Genomic DNA, 18,145 nt, shown 5'->3' on the forward strand with positions numbered 1-18,145 from the left:
TATAGTAGTTACATCTATGGAAATTAAAAATTGAAGAGTAGGGTGGTTTTTAGTTTCACTTTTGAAGACTGAATTGTATTTAAATTATATCTGTGTTGTTTACTATGAATAAGAAGTTACTTGTGTTGGTTATGTTTGGCCTAAGTAGAAAGAAAATAAATTATACCTGTGGGAATATGTTTACATTTTTTCCTTTCCATGTGGCATATTTGTGGATATGAGTGGCTAATTTCCCAAGATTATAACAAGTTGATTCTTATTGTACAAAGTAGTTGAATTTGAAACTTTCACTGTGTAATTATATCTGTATATGATGACGGGAAGGCTAAGAAAGCAATTTAATCTGATTTCTATATGGATAGTTGAGAGTGTGTTCAGTATTTGAGGAGAATGATTGTTGCTGCTTCTGCTGCTTCTAACAGAAATATAGGATATCATAGTCAAAATTGACTTTTAAAGTTATATTTAGGTTGTTCCAATTTAATTAACATGACTTCTTTGCCGTCAAAAAATAGAGTACAGAATGCAGCTGCTACACAATTGAACTATATGGGATAAATACTGGCTTGAATCACTGGAGAGGATTCAGTGTTAGAGGAAAAATTTTAGAGCTTTCCTGTCACACCTACACAATGGACTGAAAATTTTTCCTTTTGTTTTTACATGTGTTTACCTTTTAATTATTGCTTCATCTTAGTAATATACGTCTTAAATAAGTGTCATCTTGAATGGTACAACTTTTGGACTAGTTTTGTCTGAGAGTGTGTGCATACCTTTTTTTTGAAAAAGACAATATAAATAGGTTTTTAGACATTTTGAAACTTGTCTCTTTGTGTGTGTGTATGTTTTTCTCCTTTGGTGTTCATGGTTTTGTGGCGAAAATTGTATGTACAGTGAAGCAGGGTATTTCTAAATGATTTTTTTTTTTTTTCCCTGAGATGGAGTCTCACTTTGTTGCCCAGCTGGGGAGTGCAGTGGTGCCATCTCAGCTTACTGCAGCCTCTGTTTCCCAGGTTCAGGTGATTCTCTTGCCTCAGACTCCTGAGTACCTGAGATTACAAGCGTGTGCCACCACGCCCAGCTACATATTCCCTTCCTCCCTCCCTCCCTCCCTTCCTTCCTTCCTTCCTTCGTCTCTCTCTCTCTCTCTCTCTCTCTCTCTTTCTTTCTTTCTTTTTTTTTTTTGTAGAGACGGGGTTTTGCCATGTCAGACAGGCTGGTCTCAAACTCCGGACCTCAAGTGACTCACCCGCTTGGCCTCCCAAAGTGCTGGGATTACACGTGTGAGCTACCGCGTCTGGCCTCTGATTGAATTTTATTCTCTTCCCACAGTGTAAGAATTCTCTTATAGGGAAAACAATTTTAGTCCAAATCTTATCTTGATTGTGGTCAGGATTTGATTCTCACAAAATAATAAAATGTTGTTAATCCAGTACAGGAATTGAGTATTTTAACTAGAGTATGGTTTGTGCATTTGATTGATGATCACTTTACACAATTTGCATAGAAAACATATTGCTAAGCTAACTGTCAGCAAGATTCTGTGTGTGTTTTTTATATATGAATAATTGATACTAAATACTGAGTTTTATTTGTCAAAAACAAGTATTTACAACAAAGTGTTTACATTTAAAAGTTATAACCTTATTATTAGCTTTCAGGATACTGTGTTTTATGCTTTTCACTATTTTGAAATGACATTATAATGTGAACTTTCTTACTGGTTGATTTCAGAAATTGTTTGTTATAATTCACCTTCCTTGTAATTCTAAATCTATTATGGTTTTAGTTGTAATCTCAACCAAGGAATAATTTTTATTGACCACCTCTCTTTGAACAGATTTATTCACTAATATCAGTTACTTTACATGTGGATCAGTTGGTTAGGATGATCAAAATGTCTAATTAAAATTTGAGCCAAGGCCAGAATATTTGATTTTAGAGTTTTAGATAAATCAGAGATAATTAAAAATCAACTTTTTCGGCCGGGCGCGGTGGCTCAAGCCTGTAATCCCAGCACTTTGGGAGGCCGAGACGGGTGGATCACGAGGTCAGGAGATCGAGACCATCTTGGCTAACGCGGTGAAACCCCGTCTCTACTAAAAATACAAAAAACTAGCCGGGCGTGATGGCGGGCACCTGTAGTCCCAGCTACTCCGGAGGCTGAGGCAGGAGAATGGCGTAAACCCGGGAGGCGGAGCTTGCAGTGAGCTGAGATCCGGCCACTGCACTCCAGCCCGGGCGACAGAGCAAGACTCCGTCTCAAAAAAAAAAAAATCAACCTTTTCTCAGCCTTACATTGGGAGGCTCTGAGGTAGTTACAAAGGAAGCAAAAGAAGTGGTTCTGTCCTCAAGATAATGGAGGAGGTAGGAAGGACAGAAAGATACTTACATTTCTTAAATATTTAGAGTAACCTAGAAAAATTGATCTAGAAAGACTTTGTGAAAACTATCTTTATTTTATTTATTTATTTATTGAGATGGAGTTTCGCTCTGTTGCCTAGGCTGGAGTGCAGTGGTTTGATCTTGGCTAACTGCAACCTCCCACTTCCCAGGTTCAAGCGATTCTCCTGTCTCAGCCTCTCCAGTAGCTGGGATGACAGGCATGCATCACCACGCCTGGCTGATTTTTGTATTTTTAGTAGCAATGGGGTTTCGCTATGTTGTTCAGGCTGTTCTCAAACTCCTGACCTTAAGCAATCCACCCGCCTCGGCCTTCCAAAGTGCTGGGATTACAGGCATGAGCCATTATGCTGAGCTGTGACAAATATCTTAAACAAAATTTTGAAGAAATTAAAGAAGCAGCCAGGGGAATGCAGATGGCATATGAGAGAAGTTAAAATGCTTTAAAATGTATGGTATATAGTATTTTAATGGGTGATGAGAAAGTTTTAGTAGCTAAGATTTTGTTGAATTTAAATGGATCAGATCCTCAGAAACCAGAGGAGCAGTATACTGGGAAGGTTGGAGGGTTTTTTTGATGTAGGATTTTTGTTATTTTGTTTTTATTTTAATTTTATTTTAAGGAAGATGGCACCTGTGAATAAGAAAGTTTAGAATAAAAATAGGCTAGAAGCAAAACTGCTAGAAAGAAAGCTACTATGCTGTGATGTAACAGTGCTGTATTGGTTAGGTCCCTGCTAGTGTTATGAGTGTAGAAATAATGAAACCAGAAGTAAGAGTGCACAGAGTCAGATTTCAGCATTAATGGTACCTCTAAAGGCATGTAATCAGTCCTTTTAAAAATACTACAATAATTTAGCAGTTAATTTTTACAAATGACTTAGTGTTTTTCAGAAGGTAAGTCAAACCATAAGTAATAATTTCTGAACTTTTAAATACTGTAACACAAACAGCACTAAACCCTCAGCAAAGCCACATTTTGATGTTTATGCTTTTTATTGTGATAGGACACTGAAAATGTGTATGAGGAGAAGAATGGTTTAATGCCTTTTTCCAGGATGTGTTTACATGAAAAATTTCTGTTTATGTTGTATCTACATGAGCACATGGTAGTCTTCCACGAAGTAAGGTTAAAGGGGAAATGACAGCCCTACTGTTTCTTTTGGCTCTTGTACTAAGTTGGTCAGCCTTCTGACTCTTATCTGAACCAATCAAATGTTCAGTACTGCTAAAACAAAGATTTTTATTCCTGGCTTTCCCTGTTATTCTTTCCTAAAATTGACTAGTCATTCCTATTTTAGTGATTTTACTAACCAAAAAAGTTACAATGTTGTAAACTAATAAGTTCAAGTTTAAAAAATCAGTTTTAAAAAAATGCTACATACTGAAAATATGTATAGCAAGGTTCATTTGATTTTAAGGATTTAAGTAGAATTTCTTAGTTAAAATACTACCATTTTTGCCCTTGTAATTTCTAATAAATAGAAATACTGAGATGTGTTCCTTAATACTGACTTACCCCAAATTATCTGCAAACAATACATTAATTTAATTTGACTGGATTCCTACCTTGAATCCTTGGCTGTAGGTAAATTCTATTTTCAAAAAATCTGCTTGAAAATAAGATTAATATCTTCATTTACTAAAATTTAATAGCACTGTTCTTAGTAACTAACACCTGGTATTTACCTTGAGCATAAAGTGGAAGTAGCAATGTGACTAGTTGATGTAATAATGACAGCATGATTCTAACATTAGTCTGTTTATTTTTGTGCACAGTATTATTCTAAGTATTTCTCTGATTCTTGGAAGGAACTTAGTATCATTTGAGAAGTCAGTAGCAGTTTATATTTGTATTGCTAGCTGGACACATCAAGATTAATTATAATTCATATACCAGTTACTCTATGAATTTTGCTATAAAAGTATGGACTAGAAAATATCTACAGACAGATCTTGAAAATATGGACTTCCATTTATATAGAATAGTATTTATGGATTTTCCCCACTGTACATAATGCCTTCAGAAATAAAAGTAAAATAATGAATTATTATAAATATTAATTAACTTTAACCTACTTTTAATCTACCTGATACAACAGTTCCTATTTTTAAAATGAAGCTGTGCTATTTATATTAGTTATGAATAATTCCTTTCTTCTGGAAAGAAAAAACACATCTTGGAAGTATTCAGAGTGGTATTGTATGTTACCTAATTGAAAAGTCCCTCTCTGGGAGAAGTATGATTAAGTAAACTGATAATATTCTATTATCCTACATTTGTGTGTGATGAGCTGAAAGCAGATACATTATTCTTTTTTTCCAGTAGGAGTAGCGATAGCTATATTTTCAATGGAAAGTTTAAGGATTAGTAATTGTTTAGCTTTTAACGTGGAAAATTTTTTTTTTTTTTTTTTGAGACTGAGTCTCACTCTGTTGCCCAGGCTGGAGTGCAGTGGCATGATCTCAACTCACTGCAACCTCTGCCTCCTGGTTCAAGTGATTCTCCTGCCTCAGCTTCCCGAGTAGCTGGGACTACAGGCATGAGCCACCATGCCCAGCTAATTTTTCCATTTTTAGTAGAGATAGGGTTTTACCATGTTGGCCAGGCTGGTCTCAAACTCCTGACCTCAGGTGATCCTCCCACCTCAGCGTCCCAAAGTGCTGGGATTATAGACGTGAGCCACCGCACCCGGCCGACTATGGAAAATTATAGCCTATCTTTAACTACGTTGAATAGAGGCTTGTGAAGCACCTTTGATGGGTTTTGCAATTACATTGATGAGAAAATAGATTTATAACATCATGATGGCATTTCTGCCAATGTTAAAGCACTGCTGATAGGCAGATAAGCCTATCAGTGCAAGTATAGTATAATTGCACAGGCCTGCACTGCAATTGCAGTGCACTGCAAGTATAATTGCACAGGCCTGCACTGCTCCCAGAAGGCCAGGTAACATCTATTCCATGAAGCAGTCTATCATGGTAGGTATCTGGCATTTTAAAAGTTTAAAAATGTTATAAAACCCACTCAAACTACCTTCAGCAAGTAAAGGCAAAGTATTGAAAAATTGCAGGGGTTTCTTACGTAACAGGACTGAAACGAAGTTTAGAACCTGGAACTAGAAGAGCACGAGGCAACTTATTTTCTTCCATAATTTCCCTCTTTCTTCCCTTGCCTCCTTCCGCCACCTTCCTGCCATCCCTGTTTCCTATGTATTCCTTGGTAATGTCAACATCATAAGCCCAATGTTTTATAAGCTAGTGAACTCTAGGATTCATCTTTATTACCAAAACTCTTAAATCGTATCTTCTATAAATGCATATTTTTCGGTTGGCATATAGTGTAAATACAGCTTTGGGGGCCTATCTTAGGAGGCTGGGGAGGGAGCAGCTAAACAGAAACTGCCTGTTTACTGGAGCTGTAGGTAATCCTGACCACCCTGCACTAGCACTTTCTGATCCTGTTACCTCCTAGCTACCCCCACTCGCTTCGGCGACAAAAAAAGAGATTATGGCATACATTTTGAAAGTCTCCCAGAACACTAATTTTTCTTGAGCTGAAAAGTCACAATACCTTGATACTATAAAAAAAAAAGAAAGTTTTTCTAAACATACAGAATATTTAAACTTTAATGTCACAGAAAACAGAAAAAGAAAAAAGCATAATAACACATGTACTGATACTACATGGTTTTTCAGTATAAGACATGGAGGAATTTCACAGTAGCAAAAGTAACTTCTACTAAAATCAACTTTCCAATACAGATTTTTTTCCTGAGGTTTTTATTTTATTTTATGTATTTATGTATGTATGTATGTATTTTTGAGACAGAGTTTCGCTCTTGTTGCCCAGGCTGAAGTGCAATGGTGTGATCTTGGCTCATTGCAACCTCTGCCTCCCAGGTTTAAGCAATTCTCCTGCCTCAGCCTCCCGAGTAGCTGGGATAATAGGTGTGCACCACCACGCCCGGCTAATTTTTTTTTTTTTTTTCAGTAGAAACGGGGTTTCACCATGGCCAGGCTGGTCTTGAACTCCTGACCTCAGGTGATCGGCCTGCCTTGGCCTCCCAGAGTGCTGGAATTACAGGCGTGAGCCATCGCGCCTGACCTATTTTATTTTATTTATTTATTTTTTTTGAGACAAGAGTCTTGCTCTGTCGCCCAGGCTGGAGTGCAGTGGCAATAATCTTGGCTCACTGCAACCTCCACCTCCCGAGTTCAAGCAATTGTCCTCCCTCAGCCTCCTGAGTAGCTGGGATTACAGGCGCACGCCACCATGCTCAGAAAATTTTTGTATTTTTTTAGTAGAGTTGGGGTTTCACCATGTTGGCCAGGCTGGTCTCGAACTCCTGACCTTGTGATCCGCCTGCCTTGGCCTCCCACAGTGCTGGGATTACAGATGTGAGCCACTGTGCCAGGCCTCCTCAGGTTTTTAAAATGGCTGTTATTTTTTAGAAGTTAACATGTGCATCATAGGTAACTTAAAAACAAGGAAGCAAGGAACAAAGTCATCCATAATTATAAGTAGTTTACAGTTTGATGGTCCTTCTAGGTCCTATGTGTGTATACACGATATAGGATTTTAATAATGAAAGAAGTGGGATAGTAGAGTGAATGTGCCTGGTCCACTGGATCATCTGTCAAAAGAAACTAAGGGGGAACTTGCCTCTTCTGCAGGATACGTTGAAAATGTCCCATGTCAACCATAAAATGCTCTTTAACCAACCACAGTGTAAGTAGCTTACAGAACAATAATGCTTTTCCCAGCATGGGGCAGATGGCTGATCTCACCTTTTTATTTCTGTTTATCTTAGTGGCATCCTTGAAGCTATATGGAAAAATAACCCACATTTCAAATTTCACTAGGGGAATGACTTGAGTACCTTAAAGTACAGTATTAGACATGAAACATACACACACACACACCCCTCATGTATTGTCTCATGGCAGTTAGGAATCATAATCAGATGACCTGCTTCCAGACTCCTCCAAGCCAGTTCCTTTACATTACTCTTCAAAACCAAGCAGGTTCATTTATCTGTGCTAAGGATTTAGTTCAGTCATGGCTTCATTTCTGTTTTGGATTTAAATAATTATCTTGCCTGGTAGCAGCAGTATGATAAGGAGTGAATTTGAAATCTAGGCTGTGAATGTCATTGTATTTCTTACAATTAACTCCTTTAATCTCTCTGCTTCACTATTTTTATAAAATAAGGCCAGTAACTCCAGAGTGCTTTTGAGGATTCTGGTACATAAAATACGAAGGTCTATATGAAAATGTTAAGTTAGTAAAAATACTTCTCATTTGCCAGGAATTTTAAAATGCCATTATATTTGAATAAGCCAATAAAAAGACCTTTAGAATTGTAGCCCACAGCCATCCTTAGACATGGAGACCTTTGCTAGGATTCCTCCCTATTTTCCAAAAATTCTTCTTGTGTGGTGAGGCCTCCCTGAGTTGAGAGCTCAACTCATTGGACCCTGTAACAGTTAAAACTTCTAGGTTCTGAGACATAACTTCCATATCTTCAGAAGATAAGGAGACCTATATATTGAATTGTCTCCAACTTCTTTTGTGGTAGATGAGCTGGGAAGGAAGTGGAGGGGGTGGGTCTTGAAATAGCTAAGCTGTTTCCTGCTTAGTCACTCCTGCTGACAAATTTCTCTCCTGTTGGAGAGTAACTGGGCGGATCTTGCGCCTTACAGGTTTCTCAAACCAATGTAAGACTTTTTTTCACTTTGAGAACTGGCTGTTGCCAGTTAATTACTTTCTTTTAGCCTTAGTCAGATCTAAAATGTGACCTTTTGTACAGTCAGGATATTACACTTTTCTGATAGATAATATTAAATCATTTCATGAAGACTAGACTACCTCATCTGTGAAATTGTAAAATGATTTATTTGAATTTATTGTGTTTAAAATAAATTTTCTTTGGATAATTCTCAAATATTTCTTTTGTAAGCTGTATATAAAAATCAATTCAGTGTTTACATAAGAATTTTTAAGCAAAAAGTTTTAAGCAAAAAGAACAAATCTGGAGGCATCACATTACCTAATTTCAAACTAGACTGTAAGGCAATAGTCACCAAAAATATCATGGTACTGGCGTAAAAACAGGCACATAGATCAGTGGAACAGAATAGAGAACCCAGAAATGAACTCAAATACTTACTGCCAACTGATCTTCGACAAAGCAAACAAAAACATAAAGTGGGGAAAGGACACCCTGTTCAACAAATGGTGCTGCTACATGTAGGAGAATGAAACTGGATCCTCATCTCCCACCTTATACAAAAATCAACTCAAGATGGACTAAGGACTTACATCTAAGACCTGAAACTATAAAAATTCTAGAAGACAAACTTTGGAAAAACTTTTCTAGACATTGGCTTAGGCAAGGATTTCATGACCAAGAACCCAAAAGTAAATGCAATAAAAACAAAGATAAATAGCTGAGACTTAATTAAACTAAAGAGCTTTTGCACAGAAAAAGGAACAGTCAGCAAAGTGAACAGACAACCTACAGAGTGGGAGAAGATCTTCACAATCTCTACATCTGACAAAGGACTAATATCTAGAATCTACACCAAACTCAAATCAGCAAGAAAAAAAAAAAATCCCGTCAAAAAGTGGGCTAAGGACATGAATAGACAGTTCTCAAAAGAAGATACACAAATGGCCAATAAACATACGAAAAAATGCTCAGCATCACTAATGATCAGAGAAATGCAAATCAAAACCATAATGCAATACCACCTCACTCCTGCAAGAATGACCATAATCAAAAAATGAAAAAACAGTAGATGTTGGCACGGATGTGATGAAGAGGGAAGACTTCTACAGTGCTGGTGAGAATGTGAACTAGTACAGCCACTATGGAAAACAGTGTGGACATTCCTTACAGAACTAAAAGTAGAACTACCATTTGATCCAGCAAGCCTACTCTACTGGGTATCTACCCAGAGGAAAAGAAGTCATTATATGAAAAAGATACTTGCACATATATGTTTGTAGCAGCACAACTTGCAATGCAAAATCGTGGGACCAACCCAAATGTCCATCAGTCAACGGGTGGATAAAGAAACTGTGATATATATATATATAAAATAGAATATATATAAAATATAATATATATTATATATATATATAAAAATATAATAGAATACGACTTAGCTGTAAAAAGGAGTGTATTAGTGGCATTTACAACGACCTGGGTGAGATTGGAGACTATTTTCTAAGTGAAGTAACTAACTCAGGAATGGAAATCCAAACATCGTATATTTTCACTCATATGTGGGAGCTAAGCTATGCGGGATACAAAGGCCTAAGAAAGACACAGTGGACTTTGGGGACTCAGGGGAAAAGGGTGGAAAGGGGATGAGGGATAAAAAAGACCACAATTTGGGTGCAGTGTATACTGCCTGCTCAGGTGATGGGTGCACCAAAATCTCACAGATCACCACCATAGAACTTACTCATGTAACCAAACATCACCTGTTCCCCAATAACCAATGGAAATTTTTAAAAATTTAATTAAAAAAAAAAAAAGAATTTTGCCATTTTAATTTTTTTCTTTTTAAACTTAAGGGACTTTCTAAGTTACAGATATCTTTTAGGGAGCTGAATTGCCATCTGAAACTGTGGTCTGTTTCATTATGATGGATATTTTGGACATGACTTGGGAAATGTGCAAATTAAGCCTACTCCTCCTTGCTTTTGTTAAAGAATTTTTATTCTCAGACATGACAGTATCAAAAGCCAAATGAAATTTTATCATATCGCAAAATATTTGTGCTCATTTTCTCAGCAGTTAGAATTTTAAAGCCTATTTTATTATGTATTTAATTGCCTTTCATCCTGTGTTCATGAATATTTTTCTTTAGGTTTAGCCTTTCTGTATGTTTTGCATCTTAGAAATTCTTTTCCCAAGCCAGTAACTGACATTGAATACAAAATTACTTTTCTCAAAATTCGTTGAGCAATGAATACGTTGGTTTTTTCCCTAATCAACAGTCTTTAGTTGTTTGTTTATTGTCTGTTGAATGAGAGAAAAAATGTCTACAGTGTTTCTACCATAAGTTATTTTAAGTCTAAGAGTTTGGTCTTTGCCTTACCTGCTCATGTCTAGCTCCATTTTGATTCCAGTCTACTATCTTTCCCAAAACTTCCCTATATTCCAAGATTCATTACTCTTTAAACACACTATGCTTTTTTGCTTTCAAGGTGCTTAGAACAGTTCACATTGTCTTAGTGCGCCCCCCATGATCTTTTATTTGGAATAGTTACAACACTTTGTATTTATCTTATGGCATTTACCATGTTCTACCTTGTTGTTTGGTAATTTTTAATCTATTGGTCTTTTACTAGAATGTGAAGTCCTTGAACAGAGCATGTTGTACTCTGACCAATTCCAGTGCTTTAACATAGAAGGTGAGCTCTAGTTGTGTGGCAGGCACATTTATCTGTCATTCACACTCATGTTGGCATTTGCAGATTCATTAATATCTAACCCATATTGAGAAGATGCAAAGCTCATCCTCCAGGGTCAAAGCAGAACAGATCCATCTTCATTTTATTTTGAAAATTTTCAAACATGAAGAAAAGTTGAAGAAATTGTCTGGCGCACACTCATATACATATCACCTAGATTCTATAATTAAGCTTTTGCTCTATTTTGTCACTTATCTTTCCATTTCTGGATATAATAAGAAATATATATTTGGCTTCTGCCCCCATTTCTTGGCACACAGCTTCTAGAATCTTAAAGTGATAAATGTCTTTTTGTATGTGAATGAGGGAACCAATGGCTGGGGGAGCTCCTGGATTGCCTCTGTTTAGGGGCTGATTGCCCAGGGTAACCAACCATGTGTTTAGAGAGTTGAAACTTTCAGCCTACCCCCTTAACCTCTAAAGGGGTGGAGAGGGACTGAAGGTTGAGCTGTTCTCTGAAGGCCAGTGATCTCATCAGTTGTGTTTTTGTGATGGGTCTTCGATTTAGCTGCTCTTCTGTCTCTGTCTCTGTCTCATAAACACACACACACACACACACACAGGCACATATACCCCTACAGTTGACACTTGAACAACTCAGGGATTTGTGATGCTGTCTCTCCCTGCCCGCCCCCCCGCCGCAACATTTGAATATTCAGGTATAACTTTTGACTGCCCCAGAACTTAACTACAGATAGTCTGCTGTTGACCAAAAGCCCTATCAATAATATAGTCAGTTAACACATATTTTGTATGCTATACATATTATATATATTATATTCATTTTGTTTTGTTTTGTTTTGTTTTGAGACAGAGTAACCAGGCTGGAGTGTAGAGTGCAATGGTGTGATCTCAGCTCACTGCAACCTCCACCTGTCCAGTTCAAGCAATTTTGCCCCAGCCTCCTGAGTAGCTGGGATTATAGGCACCCACCACCACCATGCCCAGCTAAATTTTGTATTTTTAGTAGAGATGGGGTTTCACCATGTTGGCCAGTCTGGTCTCAAACTCCTGACCTCAGGTGATCTACCCACCTTGGCCTCCCAAAGTGCTGAGATTATGAGCGTGAGTCACCATGCCTGGCCAATACGCTGTTTTCTCTCTCTTTTTTTGGAAGATCAAAGTTTATTTACTATCTGCATACAAAAACATATTGCACATCAAACAACCGAAACAAGAAAAAAAAAAGACACTCTACTGAAGACTAGTGTGTAGTTTATATAGAATAAACCTTCTGGAAATTAATCTTTTCAGTAGTTCCGGGTATGTCTGAATGGACATGACTAATTCAGCTTAGTGTTTTAACTAAAGCTGTGTTTGATGTTTAAATACTGTGCACCTTAATAAATAAACCAAACAAAGCCTCAAGGTAGAACAGTCACTGCCAAATATCACACAGTGTCCCTGCAGATGAGAGTTTAACAAATGTATTCCATTGGTCTGCAGATTTTCCACTACATACAGCATTTAAAAAACCCATTAAAACAGACCAGTTCCTAGACTAAACTAATGAAGAAATTACAATTCAGTGCAAAATATTTTAGATTGCATTTTATTCTAGTTTTCCTCCGATGAAGAAGTGGTTGCATATTAAAAATGTTACAAAAGCAGCCAGTGCTTTCATAAAAAATATTACGTTAGGGAGCCTACCCCACCCACCACCCCCTATCTCTGCCATATTTTGAAAACAAAATAACATTTCCTATAGCCAGCAACTTTTAAAAAATTTACATATACTATTCTCAAGGCATATCTGATGATATATTTTATAACACAGTAGGTGTCAAAGTATGTTTAACATACGATTTATTCAGGATTCCTCCCCTTTTTGAATTCCAAATGGTGGAACTGAAAGTGCGATGTAAAGATTGGCGATCCATATTCTATCTTTGGCAAGCTGGTACAAGCATTATTGTAAATGTAATGTAAAAGAACTGTAAACTAGGACTGCTTCGGTTTATGAAACACCATTGAGGACTGCTGCTTCTTGACTGTTTTCTTCTTTTAAGGTATTAATCTTTTCTTCTCCCAGAGTATGCTGTAGCAATGTCATTGCCAGAAGCACTAGTTGGGCTATTTATTGCCTCTTCTGAAGGACCATGCTCTTCAATCACATCTTTTGCCTAGCCCATTTTCAGTAACTGAAGCTGTATCAGATTCAGTCACTCCATCCATCAGAACAGCATCTTCATCAGTCCTTCGTCTACGAGACCTCATATGAAGATTAGTACTGTGATGAGATTCGCTGGCATCAGTGTCTGCAGTCTGATCTGATTCTGTATTATCAAGTAAGCTGTATGGATTGCTGTCTGGATCTTTGAGCACAGAAATGATGGAGGATTTGCCACCATGTGGTCCACCATGACCTTGACCCCCTGAAACACTTTGCATCTTCCTCCTGGGTGTCTCCTGCTGTCACGCTGATGTCGGCTATCTTGATCATCTTCTCCTGCCAATGACCAATCACTCAGCTTGTCTTTACCCTCAGATTCTATTTCAGAGGGTTTAGACAGCTCAGAATTTGTACCATAACTAGAGGTGTAATTAGGGCCCTGACAACCTCTGCCTCTTCTACTATAAGACCTAGAACCAATCTCTTATAACTGCTCATCAATCTGTAGGCGTTCCATTCTTAGCTGTTCTACTTCCTTTAGATAAGCAATATGGTACTCTAAAAGAACTTGCAGATTTCCAATCGTTTCTTTAGTGCCAACAGATACAAATGGAATCATACCGTCTTCTCTGGGTAGTTTATTTTCACTGTCTCCTTCAATTCTCACCCGAACTGTATCAGATTTGTCTACTATTTCTTGAATAACTTTGCCATTTTTTTCCAATTACTTTTCCAGTGAGATTCTTAGAAGCCTGAATAAAATCCTGCACAAATTCCAAGAAACCTCTAGCCTTTTTTACAGCATCAGCACTCTCTCTATAGATTCTTAATGTTTCAGTGTCTTCATCTAGCTCAATGGCGGTAACTCCAGGAACCTTCCTAGCTTGCTGAATGTTACTACCATGTGTTCCTATTGCCACGTCCATTAAATCTTCTCTCACAACAAATTCCTCATGAAAAGCTGCTGCAAGTTGTGCTTAATTTATAATTGATTTTGTAGTTGCTTCCTTTTGTGGTTATAATAATTTCACTTACATATGAATGCAGGCACTATAGCTCTGATCCATGTGTTCGTAACGCATTTCTTAGCAACCACCAGTGTTCTTTTTAGAAGCTGTGCTTTTAAGAGGCAGTGGGACTGCAGCTTTGAGGAGGATTCAAAGATATCTTTTTCTATTAATACAGCACAAACAGCAACATAGATTACAATAGTTTTGGCACCTTCTGCATTGCAAAGGCCCAAATTAAAGGGTTTAAATTTATCTCCAGTATTTAATATCAATGTACTATCACTTTTTTCCTGACCTCATCAACACATTAGACATTATGAATGGTTCCTTGTATATTACGCCCCAATTGGAGTTTCTTTTTTTAACTTATTTTTATGTACCTTTCATTAAAAGGTTGTAGAACATTTTACAGATGCTAATTTTATTTCACAATGTTCCTATAAAAGTTGTAAGCTTTTATTTTCCACTTTAATGGTAAAATAGTTGCAAATATGTATTTAATTTACTAGATCACCACTTACCATGACAGCTTTCCCTTCTTTTCACTCCTCAGTCCTCCATGACAACTCTGCTAAATAGAATTGTCTGCAGTGATGAAAATGTTTTATATCCTCATGTGCAGTATGGCAGCCACTAGCATTTGAAATAGAGCTAAGTGTGACTGAGAAACAGAATTAATTCTGTTTCACTAATGAAAAATAAAATATAGTCACGTGTGGTTAGTGGCTACTGTATTGGACAGCACAGCTCCCCAGTCTCCACCATCCCAACAAGCTGCTCTTGTGGTTTACCTCCTAACTGCCAAATCCAGTCAGTATGTTTCTTTGTTCTTTCTCTGGCATTTGATTGACTCTGTCCTTATTTTATAAACTCTTTCTTTGGCATCTGTGCCTTCACTGTCTCCTGATTCTTAATTTTTCTGTGGTCTTTTCTGTGGATGACATTGATGGTTTTAGATGTCTGCACTTGGCTCTCTTTGGCTCTTACATTCTCTTAAAGCACACGTTAGCTATTCATTGAACATTTACTGAGTATCAGTTTTGTGGTGCTAGGAAGAACTCTCCCTCCTTCAAGAAATTCCCCTGGCCTCAGCTGACATTACTGCTAAATATTATAAAATCAATCCCTTCCTCACTTCTGTTTATTTCTTCAGAAGTCCAGACTCATGTACTTCCTGTTGGTAGTTGGTTCTGGCTGTCTCATGAGTGACTCAAGTGACTACTTAGTACTGAACTTATCTCCTCGTAGTACCTTCCCCATTGAAATATATAAAAGTCAAAAACCTTCCACCTATCACTCTTCACATTATCATATATCTACTGCTTCTTCATTACAGTATCCTCCCTTATCCTTAGGGGATACGTTCCAAGATCCTCAGTGGATCCCTTAAACTCAGATAGTACTGAACCCCGTATATACTATGTTTTACCAATCCAACAACTGAGAGGGCTACTAAGTGACTAACAGGTGGGTAGTAGATAAAAATTGAATATGGGACAAAGGGAGGGTTTATGTCTGGGGCAGGATGAAACAGGATGGCGCAAGATCTCATCACACTACTCAGAACAGCATGCAATTTAATACTTAAGAATTGTTTGTTTCTGGAGATTTCCATTTAATATTTTTGGACTGTAGTTTATAGCAGGTAACTGAAATCTCAGATAAAGTGGGGACTACTGTACTTGTAAAGCCTCTAATCTCATCTTTCTTTCACACATCTTGTCATATTTATTGTCCTGGCTCTCAGTAGCAGGAACCCAAAGCATAGATTCTTTCTCATTTTTTCTCTTCCTGATACATCCAACGGTTCCAATTTCTACTTGTAGCTCTTTCCCTCTTTATTAATTTATCTGTTGATCACTAAGCTTCTTGAAGGAGCTCTTCGTGATCTCCTTTCAGGGTGAATACCCTACACTCTAGCTGTACTAAGCCACTAGCATTTCCCCCAAACACCATTTCCTTTTCCTTTTCTTTGTTTTCCTAGAGAGAACTTACCAGCTCTAACACCATTTTCTAGTACTCCCTTCTATAGACAAAGTCAGAATAGTTGTTTCTCCTTTTTCCATCATCATCACTATGGCTGCCTTAGATTAAATGCTTCCTATGTAGCAGGCACTATTCTGAGTGTTCTGTATTATCTTATTTAATTGTTAAACAGCACAGTCTGGTATAGGTACTGAAACTCAGGCACAAAAGTTAAGAAAACTTTTTTTCTTCTTTCACTTTTGTGTGATTATTTTTGGAAAAAAATTTTTAATAGATTTTATTTTTTGGAGCTGTTTTAAATTTATAGAAAACCTACAAGAGCATAGAGAGTTCTTATATGCCCCTTCTCCTTACACAGTTTCCCCTGTTACTAACATTTTGCATTACTGTGATACACTTGTTATGATTGATGAACTAATATTGATATATTAATATTAAATAAAGTCCATAGTTTACATTAGGATTCACTCTTTGTCTCCTACAGTTCTGTGAATTTTGGCCAATGCATAATGTATCATTCAGTATCATACCATACAGACCCATACAGCATAATTTCATCTCCCTAAGAAATGTCCTATGTTCCACCTGTTTGTCCCTTCCCCTTCCTCCTGGCAACTAATGATCTCTTTAGTGTCTATGGGTTTTTGTTTTTTTAATAACCAGAATGTCATATAGTTGGTATCATAGTGTATAACCTTTTCAGACTGGCTTCTTTCACTTAAGATTCTTTTGTGTCATTTTGTGGCTTGATAGCTGATTTTTTTAATGAAAAACATTCCGTTATAGGAGTGTACTGCAGTGTGTCCATTTATCCATTAAAGAACATCTTGGATGCTTCCAATTTTTGGCAGTTATAAATAAAGTTGATATAAAGATTTGTATGCAGGTTTTTGTATGGACATAAGTTTTCAACTTCAACTTATTTGGATAAATACCTAGCAGTGGGATTGTTGGATTGTATGGTAAGACTATGTTTTGCTTTGTAAGAAACTGCTGGACTGTCTACCAAAGTGGTTGTACCATTTTGTATTCCCACCAACAATGAAGGAGAGTTCTGTGGCTCTACATTTTTGACAGAAATTGGTGGTGTCAAATTTTTTTGTGGATTTAAATTTAAATTAAATTTAAATTTAAGTTATGGATTTTAAGCATTCTAATAGATGTGTAGTGGTATCTCACTACTCATCATCGTTTTAATTTTCAATTTCCTAATAACAAATGATGTTGAGCATTTTTTCATATGTTCATTTGCCATCTGAATGTCTGCTTTGGTAAGGTGTTCATTCACTTTTTTGCCTATTATATAATTGGGCAAATAATTTGGGTTTCTTATTTTTTTTTTGTTTTTTGTTTTTTGTTTTTTTGTTTAGTTTTGGTTTTTTTGAGACAGAGTCTCACTCTGTAGCCCAGGCTGGAGTGGAGTGGCGCGATCTTGGCTCACCGCAACTCCTGCCTCCCAAGTTCAAGCAATTCTCCTGCCTCAGCCTCCTGAGTAGCTGGGATTACAGGCATGCATCACCGTGTCTGGCTAATTTTTTGTATTTTTAGTAGAGATGGGGTTTCACCATATTGGTCAGGCTGGTCTCGAACTCCTGACCTCGTGATCTGCCTGCCTCAGCCTCCCGAAGTGCTGGGATTACAGGCATGAGCCACCGTACCCGGCCCTCTTGTTGTTGAGTTATCAGTTCTTTGTATATTTTGGATGCCAGTTTATCACATACATGTTTTACAAAGATTTTCTCCCAGTCTGTAGCTTGTTTGTTCATGCCCTTAACAATGTCTTTCACAAAGCACAGATTTTTAAATTTTTATGAAATCCAATATATTGGGCTTTTTCTTGGATTATCTTTCATGTTATATTTAAAAGTCATCACCAAACTCAAGATCACCTAGATTTTTTCCTCTGTTACCTTCTATAAATACTATAGTTTTGCATTTATATTTAGGTCTATGATCCATTTTGATTTAACATATTTTTGAAAGGTATAAGATCTGTGTCTAGATTATTTACTTTGCATGTAGATAGATATCCAGTTGTTCAAGCACCGCTCAACTCATTGAAGTTCAATGAAGTCTTGAACTTAACTGTCAAGTTGAAGACTGTCTTTTCTCCATTGAATTATTTCTGTGCTCTGTTTT

General features: G+C 37.1%; 1 protein-coding gene and 1 pseudogene across 19 annotated transcripts in view; one reads left to right on the forward strand and one right to left on the reverse strand.

The window, feature by feature from the left end:
* Positions 1-18,145, forward strand: part of PPHLN1 (periphilin 1) — a 125,738-nt gene that overhangs the window by 98,366 nt on the left and 9,227 nt on the right. The window lies entirely within an intron of this gene.
* On the reverse strand, positions 12,855-16,092 carry LOC111520224 (annotated as a pseudogene).

The sequence above is a fragment of the Piliocolobus tephrosceles genome, chromosome 10, assembly GCF_002776525.5.
Source record: "Piliocolobus tephrosceles isolate RC106 chromosome 10, ASM277652v3, whole genome shotgun sequence".
Taxonomy (NCBI): Eukaryota; Metazoa; Chordata; class Mammalia; order Primates; family Cercopithecidae; genus Piliocolobus; species Piliocolobus tephrosceles.